Source organism: Cetorhinus maximus, chromosome 20, assembly GCF_964194155.1.
Source record: "Cetorhinus maximus chromosome 20, sCetMax3.hap1.1, whole genome shotgun sequence".
NCBI lineage: Eukaryota > Metazoa > Chordata > Chondrichthyes > Lamniformes > Cetorhinidae > Cetorhinus > Cetorhinus maximus.
This window is the reverse complement of record NC_135898.1, coordinates 87,752,933-87,765,245: the sequence shown is the minus strand read 5'-3', so window position 1 is coordinate 87,765,245 and position 12,313 is coordinate 87,752,933. Positions and strand designations below refer to the sequence as shown.

At 41.2% G+C, this 12,313-nt stretch overlaps 1 long non-coding RNA gene across 1 annotated transcript; it reads right to left on the bottom strand.

The window, feature by feature from the left end:
- Positions 1–1,208: 1,208 nt before the first annotated feature.
- LOC144694555 (uncharacterized) lies at positions 1,209–6,935 on the bottom strand. Its single transcript, XR_013579772.1, has 3 exons — positions 6,807–6,935; positions 5,148–5,200; positions 1,209–1,343 (listed from the first exon to the last, which is right to left on the bottom strand). It is a non-coding gene; the product is annotated as an uncharacterized LOC144694555 (long non-coding RNA).
- Between the last annotated feature and the right edge of the window lie 5,378 nt (positions 6,936–12,313).

The following is a 12,313-nucleotide window of genomic DNA, read 5'->3' as shown; positions in this document are numbered from 1 at the left end:
AGGGGACATGGGAGGAGATAGATGAAGATTGCCGACAGCTGAGGAAGGACCATGGCCATTAAAGCAAAGAGCTGGTAGGAGCTTGTTAGTTGAAAGACATGGAGAACTGCTTCTTTGAAGTATTGAAAGAAGGAAATTCAATGGGCGTGAAGCAGATTGAAACACAATGGTACTAACCTGCTCTCGTTAACTAACTTAACACAATAAGTCTGTGGGACTGAAAATCTGCAAAGGTTCCACTGGCCCTCCTGTCATTAACTCCAGTAGAACTCCCAGGAAAATGTTATTTCTTTCATTTCCCTGGGGATCCCTCCAGTCTTCTGCTGGAGTTATAAAAGGACAGTATAGAATTTCAGCCCTATATCTACATGAACACCTTAACAGTAATTTTCATCTGCATCGTGCCTTTAGCACAGTAAAACATCCCAAAGCTCTCCACAGAGTCAGGGAACAGGAGCATTATCAAACAAAATTTGACACTGCACCACATAAGGAGATATTAGAAAGGTGACCAAAAGCTTCATTAGAGAGGTAGATTTTAAGGATCATCTTCAAAGAGGAAAGAGAAGTAAAGGGGCAGAGAGGTTTGGAGAGGGAATTCCAGCACTTAAAGTCTAGGTAATTGAAAGCCAACATGAATATATATCGCCTCCTAGGGGTGGTGATAGCTTAGTGGCATTGTCACTGGTAACTCAGAGACCCCGGTTCCAATCCCACCATGGCAGATGGTGGAATTTGCATCCAATAAAAAAAATCTGGAATTAAAAAGTCTAATGATGACCATGAAACCATTGTCAATTGTAAAAGCCCATCTGGCTCACTAATGTCCTTTAGGGAAGGAAATCTGCCATCCTTACCTGGTCTGGTCTGGCTTACATGTGACTCCAGACCCACAGCAATGTGGTTGACTCTTAAGATGCCCTCTGAGCTAGGACAATTAGGGATGGGTAATAAATGCTGGCCTGGCCAGCAATGCCCACATTCTATGACCAAATAACAAAAGAAAATGATTGTTTAGGTTAACAGAACCCACAGAGGAAAAGGGAACATTTCCAAAACTTTCACAACTGCACCTAGTGAAATAAACAGCCAAAATTAAGCTAGCTTTAGACCTACAGACAAACTTAGATTTTAAAAACTGAGATGCAGAAGGAGACAGGCGGGACAGATTTTTTTTTTACTTTAATGATCAGAACTAACATACTAATATACAAAGCTTTATGCATTAATTGTAAATAAACTGGAAAATATAATTAAAAGCTCTGTCATTGGTTACGCCTTGTCTAATGACTTCACTTCCATCTTCATTGTCCTCTAAGATGGTAATCACTTCAGAATCACCTCTGTAGAGAAGAAGAACATTGATTCATTGATTTCTTTGGACTACCTTTGCACTGGAAACAGGTGGACAGCAGCAGTTGCAAGAGGGGTACACAGAATAATTTGCAAAGAGTTTTGTTGGGAGTCAAATAGGGAGAAATTGTTCTCACTGGCAGGAAGGTTGATAACCAGAGGACTGTGATTTAAGATAATTGGCAAAAGAAACAGGGAATTTGAGAAGGTTTTTTATGTAGCAAATCATGATCTATAAAGGACTGCCTGACAGGATGGTAGAAGCACATTGAATAGTATCAAAAATAGTTCAAAACTATTCAAAAATAGTTTTGAATAGTTTCAAAAGGCAATTGGACGTATAAGTGAAAAGGAAAATTTTGCAGCCAATTTCTGCACAGCAACTTTCTACTTCAGCAAGAATATACCCAGTTTACCTGTATTTGGAGATTTAATTAAGGGATAAATGTTGCCTCGGACATCTTCCCTGCTCATTTTGAATAGTACAACAGGGATCTTTCATGTCCACCTGAACAGGACCTCAGTTTAACACTCTCATCCAAAAGACAGCAATCTGTCAATGCTGTGCTCCCTAATTCCTGCACTGAAGTATGAGCCTGGATTATATACACAATCCCCAAAGTGGATCTTGAACCCATAGCAATCTAGTGGGGAAGCAGTGTTGTTGTGGTAATATCACTGGACTAGCAATCCAAAGGCAGGTTCACATCCACAGCAGCCGATGGAATTTAACTTCAGTTAATAAATCTGGAATCAAAAGCTAGCCTCAGTAATGGTGACCGTGAAACCATCATCGATTATCTGGTTCACTAATGCCCTTTAGGGAAGGAAATCTGCCTTCCTAACTGTTCTGGCCTACATCTGACTCCAGACCCACAGGAATGTGGTTGACTCTTAAATGCCCTCTGAAATGACCTAGTAAACCACTCAGTTGTATCAAACCCCTACGAAATCTAAAAGTACTGGAATTGGATGGACCACCCAGCATCAACCCAAGCACTGAAAATGACAATGACACATCCAGCCCAGTCGATCCTGCAAAGTCCTCCTTACTAACATCTGGGAGCTTGTGTCAAAATTGGGAGAGCTGTCTCACAGACTAGTCAAACAAAAGCCTGTCATAGTCATCCTCAAGGAAGCATACCTTATAAAGAATGTCCCAGGCACCCAACAGCAGGACAGACCTACCAGAGGTGGTGGCATAGTGGTATACCGTCGGGAGGGAGTTGCCCTGGGAGTCCTCAACATCAAGTCTAGACTATTGAGGTCTCATGTCATCATGCCAAATACAAGCAAGGAAACCTCCTGCTGGTTACCACCTCTGTCCCTGTATATTCCCCACCCACCCACCCCACTCAGCTGATTGACCAGTACTTCTTCACATGGAACACTGCTTGGAAGAAGCACTGAGGGTGGCAAGGGCACAGAATGTACTCTGGGTGGGGGACTTAAATGTCCATCACCAAAAGTGGCTCGGTAGCATCACTACTGACTGAGCTGGCCAAGTCCTAAAGGACATAGCTGCTAGATTGGGTCTGTAACAGGTGGTGAGGGAACCAACAAGAGGGAATATTTTTTGTTGCAAAAATATACTTTATTCATAAAATATCTAAAAGAACATTACACAACATTTCAAAATGGTCATTACAGAAAGTGCAATGATATTCAAATTTTCCACATTGATCATATTGCACTCTGAGGTTCTTCGATACAATTGTGATACATGTAATATTTACTGTATATGTTCAATGTGAGTCATACAGCCTGAGGGGTTCTACACAATTTCCAATTCCTCAGTGTACATTGGCTGAAAGATCTTAGACAGCGGCCTTTCCCCATTGCACACTGCAGTGGCTGCCCCAAGCTTTAGTGCGTCCCTCAACACATAGTCCTGGACCTTGGAACGTGCCAGTCTGCAACACTCAGCCATGGTAAACTATTTGCACTGGAAGACCCAACAAGAGGAAGAAACCTATTTGACCTCGTTCCCACTAATCTACCTGTCACAGATGCATCTGTCCATGACAGTATTGTTTGGAGTGACCACCACACAGTCCTTGTGGAGACCAAGTCCTGTATTCACATTGACGCTACCCGCCATCGTATTGGAGCTAGGAGCATCTAGGAGCAGAAATGTATACAATCACAGTCTGTAACCTCATGGCCCAGCATATTCCCCACTCTGCCAACACCATCAAGTCAGGGGAATCAACCTTGGTTCAATGAAGAGTGCAGGACAGCCTGTCAGGAGCAGCACCAGGCATACCTAAAACTAAAAATGAGGTGTCAACCTGGTTAAGCCACAACACAGGGCTATATGCATGTCAAACAGCATAAGCAGCAAGTGGTAGACTGAGCTAAGTGATCCCATAACCAGCTGATCATATCTAAGCTCTGTAGCCCTGCCACATCTAGTTGTGAATGATGGTGGACAATTAAACAACTAACAGGAGGAGGAAGCCCCACAAATATCCTCAGTGATGGGGGAACCCAGCACATCAGCGCAAAAGACAGGTCTGAAGCATTTGCCACCATCTTCAGCCAGAAGTGCTCAGTGGATGATCCATCTCTGCCTCCTCCTGAAGCCCCCAGCATCACAGAGGCCAGTCTTCAGCCATAACAGATAAAAGCAAAATACCGCAGATGCTGGAAATCTGAAACAAAAACAGACAATGCTGGAGTGACTCAGCAGGTCTGGCAGCATCTGTGGAGAGAGAAACAGAGTTAATGCTTCGAGTCAGATGACTCTTCTTCAAAGCTCTGAGGAAGAGTCATACGGACTCGAAACATTAACACTGTTTCTCTCTCCACAGATACTGCCAGACCTGCTGAGTTGTTCCAGCATTTTCTGTTTTTATTCCAGTCTTCAGCCAATTTGATTCACTCCATGTGAAATCAAGAAACAGCTGAAGGCACTGGATAGTGCAAAGGCTGTGGGCCCTGACAACATTCCGGGAATAATACTGAAGATTTATGATCCAGAACTTGCCGTGCCCCTAACCAGGCTGTTCCAGTACAGCTACAAACCAGGCATCTACCTGGCAATGCCCGGGTATGTCCTGTACACGAAAAGCAGGACAAATCCAACACGGTAAATATTGTGTCTACAAGAGCAGGTCAGATGCTACGAATCCTGCGCCAAGTAACTCAACTCTTGACTCCCCAAAGCCTGTCCACCATCCACAAGGCACAAGTGAGGAGTGTGATGGAATACTCTCCCCTTGCCTCGATGAGTGCAGCTCCAACAACACTCAAGAAGCTTGACACCGTCCAGTACAAAGCAGCCCACTTGATTGGCGCCCCATACACCACCTTCAACATTCACAACTGGAGCAAAATGGCAGCAGAGTGTACCATTTACAAGATGCACTGCAGCAACTCACCAAGACTCCTTCAACAGCACCTTCCAAACCCACAACCTCTGCCACCTCGAAGAACAAGGGCAGCAAACACATGGAACACCACCACCTGCAAGTTCCTCTCTAAGCCACACGCCATCCTGACTTGAAACTACATCGCCGTTCCTTCACTGTCGCTGGGTCAAAATCCTGGAACTCCCTTCCTAACAGCACTGTGGGTGTACCTACACCACATGGGCTGCAGCGGTTCAAGAAGGCAGCTCACCACTACCTTCTCAAGGGCAATTAGGGATGTGCAATAAGTGATGGCCTAGCCAGCGGCACTCACATCCTGTGAAGGAATAAATAAAAATCTACCTGAAAAGAAACGAGCACTATCATTAGCCCAAGGAGACCTCAATCAAATAGCAGGGAAGTTGAATTTGTAAAACCTACCTGTTGATTTCCTTGACATCTTCTGCTTGGACCACTGGAAGAGCTGAAATTGCCTATAATAAAATGAAATGCATTAACATGCTTCTATGAAATTCAGTTGTCAGCTATTTTACTTTTAAACTCATTTATTTGAAAACAGCTTAATAGTTTTGTTAAAATAGTAGATGGGGGACCCTCATACAATAGCATTAATGTGTTCATTATTAATATTGTAGGGAAGATTTGAAACTGCAATACCACTATATTGTTGCTTTATGTATTCTTTGTTGTTCATCGCCATTGACTTTTAATTTTGTTGCCTGAATGGCTGCCCATTGTTAAATGTGTGACCATCCCTGTGCACTATGCAATTTTAAAAACTTTTTGTTTACTTTACAGGGGAAGATTTGCAAGATGCTGCTCCCAGCAGCAAGTAGACTCGATTGGCTGGAACACACATCAAAGAAACACGTACAGAGTCAGAAGGGAATTGTGGTGGGGGCGGCGGTGGGGCGGAGGGAGGTGGGGGTGGGGAGGAAGGTGGGGGTGGGGAGGCAGGTCTGCAAATCGTGCCACACCAACCTCAGTGACCAGTTCTCCAATCGGCGCTCTGGTTAATCAAAGCTGTGTCCTGTCAGTGAAGCCTTGAAAAACATGTTCTTAAACCCTCGGTTGGACGACACATTATCATGCCAAAAAGTGAAACTTTATTTGACCAGAGTAAACAATTGCAGCAGACAAAAGAATTTATTATGAATGTCATTACACAGCACAAATTTCTCAGCCTTAAATTTAAAAAGATGGCATATTTGCAATTATACTAGTGTACCAGATATACTAAGTGTTAGCCACAACTCAGTGATAGCTCTTTCACCCATAAATCACAATGTTGGGCAGCTACGCAGAAAGTCAAAAGTTCCCACGCATGCCAGGCTCAAATCAGCCCCTTTAAGTTGCCACATGTGTGTGGCCATGCAAAAAAATGTAAGGGGGCCATGTACTTAAACATGTCGCCCGTAAACTCCAAAAAAAAAGGCCAATGTTCTGTTGGACATGAAGTTTGTGAGAAGTGTCTTACGCACAAAATCTAGGCTGGGTACACTGTGTATTTGTCATGCACTCTGGGCTGTGTGGAGGCATTGCTGGGTATTGTAAAAGGCCTGAATGCATGAGTGTAAAATAAATTTCTCACTGCCTTCCTCTCCTGTCAGTGCTGCCGGGACTTGGGGGCGACAGAAAGGTTATTAATGGTCTTTAACTCTAAGCAAAAGAGAGAAAAAAAATGAACAGTGTGCCCTCCATTCAGCAGGAAAGGAGCATTTGTTTATGTGATTAAAAGCTGATAAATTCTTACTGTACCAGGGCTGTCAGGCTGATTACACTTTGGATAACATAGCATGAGGGTGGAATTACTACAAAACAGCTCACATGTTGCGTGAAAGAAAATCATTTGGTTAAAAAAGCATTTATTTAATTATCGTAGCTTGAATAATTAAATATAATTTGCTTTCTCTGTTATGAACACAGAGAAACAAATTTACAGCAACAAATTTATGTTGCTGTTGTAGCATCGAGTGAAGGGTTCCACCATTTGCTAGAATTTGTGTTAAAATTGCAAATGCATGCTAATATTGACAAATCCTCTACAATGGTAAACCGTGAAATATTTCTCATATCTACCCATAATATAACAGAAAGATTCATCCATTGTCCTTCAAATTTCAAGTCTTGTTTCTGAAATTTCTGTGTCACACTTTTAACAAACAAACATGTAACAACTGAGCCATTTTGATTGTACAGAGAAATCTCTGGCAACAGAAATAATCAAAGCCAGAATATCTCAAGGTTCTTAATTTCTCTCCACATGAACTCACAAGAGTGCTTACTTAATAACAAGAATAAGACTTTGCGCTCTTAAAAGCACCAGTAGTATTAGAGTGACGCTTACAGCAGCAGCTGGGCTTTTGGTCTAGGGGTATGATTCTTGCTTAAGGATTTTCATTGAATGAGTATGCAAAAGGTCCTAGGTTCAATTCCTAGATGAGCCCTCCTATGTTGTCCAGGACATTGGTGTGTTTGGGTCAAACTCCTGGAACTCCCCTCCCACAGCACTGTGGGTGTTCCTACAACACATGGACTGCAGTAGTTCAAAAAGGCAATACACCACCATCTCCTCAAGGCCAGTGAGGCAGGGGCAACAAATGTTGGCGTGGCCAGTGACGTCCACGCCCAATGAATGAATTTAAAAAACTGCAAAGCTGTCACAAAATATTCCAAGCTGTTTCACAGGACCATGATCAGGCAAAATTTGACATCAATTTAAGGAAGGGGGGTATCAGGGAGGGTGGCCAAAAACTTGCTCAGAAGGGTCATTTTGAGGTTGATACTGTAATATCTGACTTATAGCCATTTTGGAATCTACAGTGCCAGCTATTGAAAATACCTATTGGTTTAGGAGTCACAATCTCTAACCTCTGGCTGATTCTTTAAAAGTAATAGAAAGCTAACAATGCAGTCTGCATTCTGATCTGCAGTTCAGCTCCAATAGATCTGTCCTTGTGCTTATCTAATCGTAGTTTTAATTTTATGGTTATAAAAGCTTGGCTTTCACAACAGAATAATTTAGGCTGTTATGAAGGTTACATCAGAAATATAGGTTTAACATTGAGGGAAATGAGGCAAACAACTATTGATTTTATTAAGTAAAAAAAAGCCTAGAAATTGCCTTTGGTGATTTTAATTAATGGATGCTCATAACATTGCTCTGTCTGCCATTTTAATGGACCGGTTAACCTATTTTAAATGGGAACCTAGGAGCAGGAGTAGACCAGTCAACCCCTCGAGACTGTTCCGCCATTCAATTAGATGATGGCTGATCTCAATCCCATTCTCCTACCATTTCTGCATATCACTTAATACCCTTACTCAACAAAAGTCTATTGTGTCAGTCAGGAAAGACTCAATTAACCTCACCATCCACAGCCTTTTGGAGGAGGAGAATGGATTTGTACCTCCATCAAGACTATGGACAGAGAAATTCATCTGCGGTTATCACCACAGTGATTCTTGGGCTATAATATTAAAAATATTAAACTGGATAATGGAGAAATGATTAGAATAAATCTCTGGTTGTGAGGGCAGAGGGTAAAGTGATTTTTTTTTTGCAGGCTTTTTTTATTACTATTTTTGAAGGAAGGGAAATGTCACATTGTTAATGGATGGCAGGATTGCAATTGAAGAATAATGGTGTTTATATTAGCATCATTTGTTTTAATGACGATCCACTCTGTGGCATCTATAAGAGCGTCTGCAGCCAGGAGAGGATATACATTATAAGTCAAGCAGGCCTTGTGCCTCTTTCCCAAAGCACTACGCAACCCACATTTATAAATCTACTTGCTTAGATAAGTAACCAGAATTATATTAAAAGATTTTTTTCCACTTTATCTACCGCCATTCATAACAACAGTTTCTAGAGCCGTCAACTGGGGTGAACTGGTTTGACATTATAACTCTCACTTAATTTTACAACCCTATTTTGTATAAAGTTGCTTCATATGCAATCTGTTCTACCCTTTTTGGACATTAAGCATTAGATGAAACAATGAATGATTGATTACCTCCTTCAGAATAGTTTAAAACTTTTATTTTTGATTATGATTATTTTTCACTCAATTTGGACTTTTTTGTCTAATAAAATGGCCATTCTTCATACAAATGGGAAAGACTGAGATTAATAGCCTGGGCATCAATATGGAACCAAATGGAGAAAAAGGGACCTATAAATGCTGGAAATCTGACCAGAAAACGCTAGAAGTACACAGCAGGTTTTCTGTAAAGAGAAAATACATGTTCATATCAATGGTTTGATACAACTAAGTGGCTTGCTAGGCCATTTCAGAGTCAACCACATTACTGCAGATCCGGAGTCACATGTAGGCCAGACCAGGTGAGGATGGCAGATTTCCTAAGCGGACCAGATGGGTTTTTAAAAAATCAACAATGGTTGGTTCGTGGTTCTCATTAGGCTTTTAATTCCAGATTTTTATTGGATTCAAATTCCACCATCTGCCAGGTCCCCAGGGCATTACCCTGGATCTCTGGATTACCAATCCAGTGACAATACCACTACGCCTCTGCATCCCCCTATGTAGAGTGTATACCCTTCTTTAGAACTGGAGATTAAATTATGAACAAGTCACTTTGATAATGGAGATTTTTATACAACAGCCAGTGGACCTTAGGGCTGGGTATGGGAGAGGGAGGGTCAGAAATCTCTTCTCAAACAGTAATTAGGTGATCGGACTTCTTTCTATCATTGGGTTTCTATATATTTTTTTTAATTTACAGGCTTAATATTAATATTGTGAAGTGCTAATGAACAAATGTTTTCCTTTGGGTAGCTGACACTGCCTTTTGGAAGTTAGGAGAGTTCCTGGGATTGTGCCAAAAATACACAGAGGGTACTCAGAGTATGTCAAATATTTAGAGAGGTCCAAGGGGGTCAATATTTGCAGGAGGTTCCTGCCAGTGCGCTTATATTGACAGGCATCCCCAGAGTGTGTATCATTAGTTGCAGGCGTCTCTAGGAGTGTGTCAATATCTGTAGGGTCCCCAAGGGTGTGTCAATATTCACAGGGGGTCCCCAAGGGTGTGTCAATATTCACAGGGGGTGCCCAAGAGTGTGTCAATCTTTACAGAGAGTCTCTAAGAATGTATCAATATTTAAATGGAGTCTTTGAGGGTGTGTCAATAGTTATAGTGGGTCCCCAAGAGTATGTTAATATTTAAAGGTAGTCTCTGGGAGTGTGTCAATATTTACAAGGGATCCCCAAGAGAGTGTCAGTATTTGCAGAGGGTCCCCAAAGCAGAAAAGAATTGAAAATTGTTGTTTTACAGGAATGAGGGATGGAACAGGACAAGATGTCAAAGTCCCAAGAGTCAGGAATCCTGATTTCTGTCACAGAGAGGCAGTTACTAGGTTTAATAATGTGCAAAAGCATTATCTTGTTGAACTATAATGTATCATAGTCAGTGCTAAGTGAATACCAATTAGTACCTGTCTTCTCTGCAGGTACTTCTCCACGAAATCTCCATAGAACTAAATTTTCAGAAACAAATGTTCATTAATTACATTTTAAAAACATGACCAAATTGAAGTAAATTAATACTAATAGGCAGATTGGTCCAATCTGATTACAATTGCACTTTTATGAAACTTTAAAGTAACAAATTATGAACAAAAAACATCCAACGAATGTTTTACCCCAAAGGCCAGAAATCTGCACAATGCAGCCTCCCAGCACTCTCTTAGCACCGTGCTCCAATGTCATTTTAGATTAAAATCTTGGACTCATTTTGGGGTCTACAGGTTTAAACAACACACTGACTCAGAGACAAAAACGCTTCAAATTGAAGCAAGCTGACACTGAAAAGCAGTTTATTCACTAAACAGGATAAAACTATAGTTGTCAGAATTACTGTGGCAGTCCTAGCAGTGGCTAACACTCATGTGTCTGAGTCAGAAGATTTGAGTTTTGCTGCAGGAATTTGAGCACAAAATCTAGTCTGACACTTCAGTGCAGTAATGAGGGAATGCAATACTGTCAGGGATGGTATCCTTTGGATGAGACAATAAACTGAGGGCCTGTCTGCCTTTTCAGGTGGGTATAAAAGATCCCTTGGCTCTATTCAAAGAAGAGCAGTCAAATTCTCCTGACAATATTTATCTATCAACCAACATCACCTGAACAGATTATATGACCATCACCTCATTGCTGTTTTTGGGACATTGCCGTGCACATATTGACTTACGCCTACATTACAGCAATGATAACACTTCAAAAGTAGCTAATTGGTTGTAAAGCCAATTGGAAAGTTCTGAGTTTGTGAAAGGCACTATATAAACCCAAGACTTTCTTACTCTCCATTTAGTAATCAGAGGAAAATGTCATAAATGCATGTACACAACAGAGTAATTCTAAGTTGAATAGTATGTATGTTGCACCCAATTCAGTAGCTTATCCTCCCTAGAAGACAGAATCATTATTGAAAAGCACTACTTAAAATAAACAACTTATGCCTATTCACATGTCTTGGAGATAGTTACTTTGCCGTCCCTTTAAAAAGGAGGGTTGAGTGTGACAGCCACTTGCTTTCCTTATCTTCCAACACTTCATTAAGACATTTCACATGGAGCATTTTATTCATCTGGTGTGGCATGCCTTTCCATGAAGTTGGGTTTCAGGTAGATTCGATGATATGTGAGATTTAATTTTTGCTAAATCAGATAGAAAGGTCCAGACCCTAAAGTAAGATGAGATTATTTAAGAAAATGTGCATAGGAAGTTGAAACTGAACCAGTTGGTCAAAATTTCAATTGTCACCAAACAAGCCAAACAAGTACATGTCTGCTCAGCTCAATAAGAAGCATCAGCAGACAGTGAGCCAAGGACCTGCCTGTGGACAGAGTACGCATGAATGAATGAATGAATGATTAAGCCTGATGCACTTCACTAGCAAATGGATGAAGCACTGTTTGTGACTGTCCCTACAGGTATGTTGGAGGCAAAGAGTTGCATTGGTCAGTTAGCTCGGTTGGCCACAGTATAATGCAGACTAATGCAAACAGCATAGGTTCAGTCCCTGTGCTGGCTGTGGATGTTCTTGCCTCCCTGTCTTGCCTCATGGTATAATGATTAGCAACCCTTTTGACAATGAGGGCACTACATAGAGAGAGAGAGCGGAGTTGTGATGGCAATGACAATGCAATATCTATTACAATCAGTGATGCCACTATTCATACACATAACATATAACAAAATAGTCTTTAAAATTAAAAAACAACAATTTGCGGTTAGAGCGCACCTTTAACATAGTAAAGTGTCCCATGGCACTTCACAGGATCCTTATATCAAACAAAATTTGACAACCTTTATAACACTTCGGTTCAGCATCATTTGAGTACTGTGTCTAATTCTAAGCAGCACACTTTAGGAAGGATATGAAGGCTTTAGAGAGTGAACAGAAAAGATTTACAAGAATGGTTCCAGTTACATAATAGATTAGAGAAGCTCCTTAAAGAAGAGAAGGTTAAGAGGGAATTTGATAGAAGTGCCCAAAATCATGAGGAGACCAGGCAAAGTAGATAGAGAGCAATTGCTCCCATTGGCAGAGGGGTTGAGAAC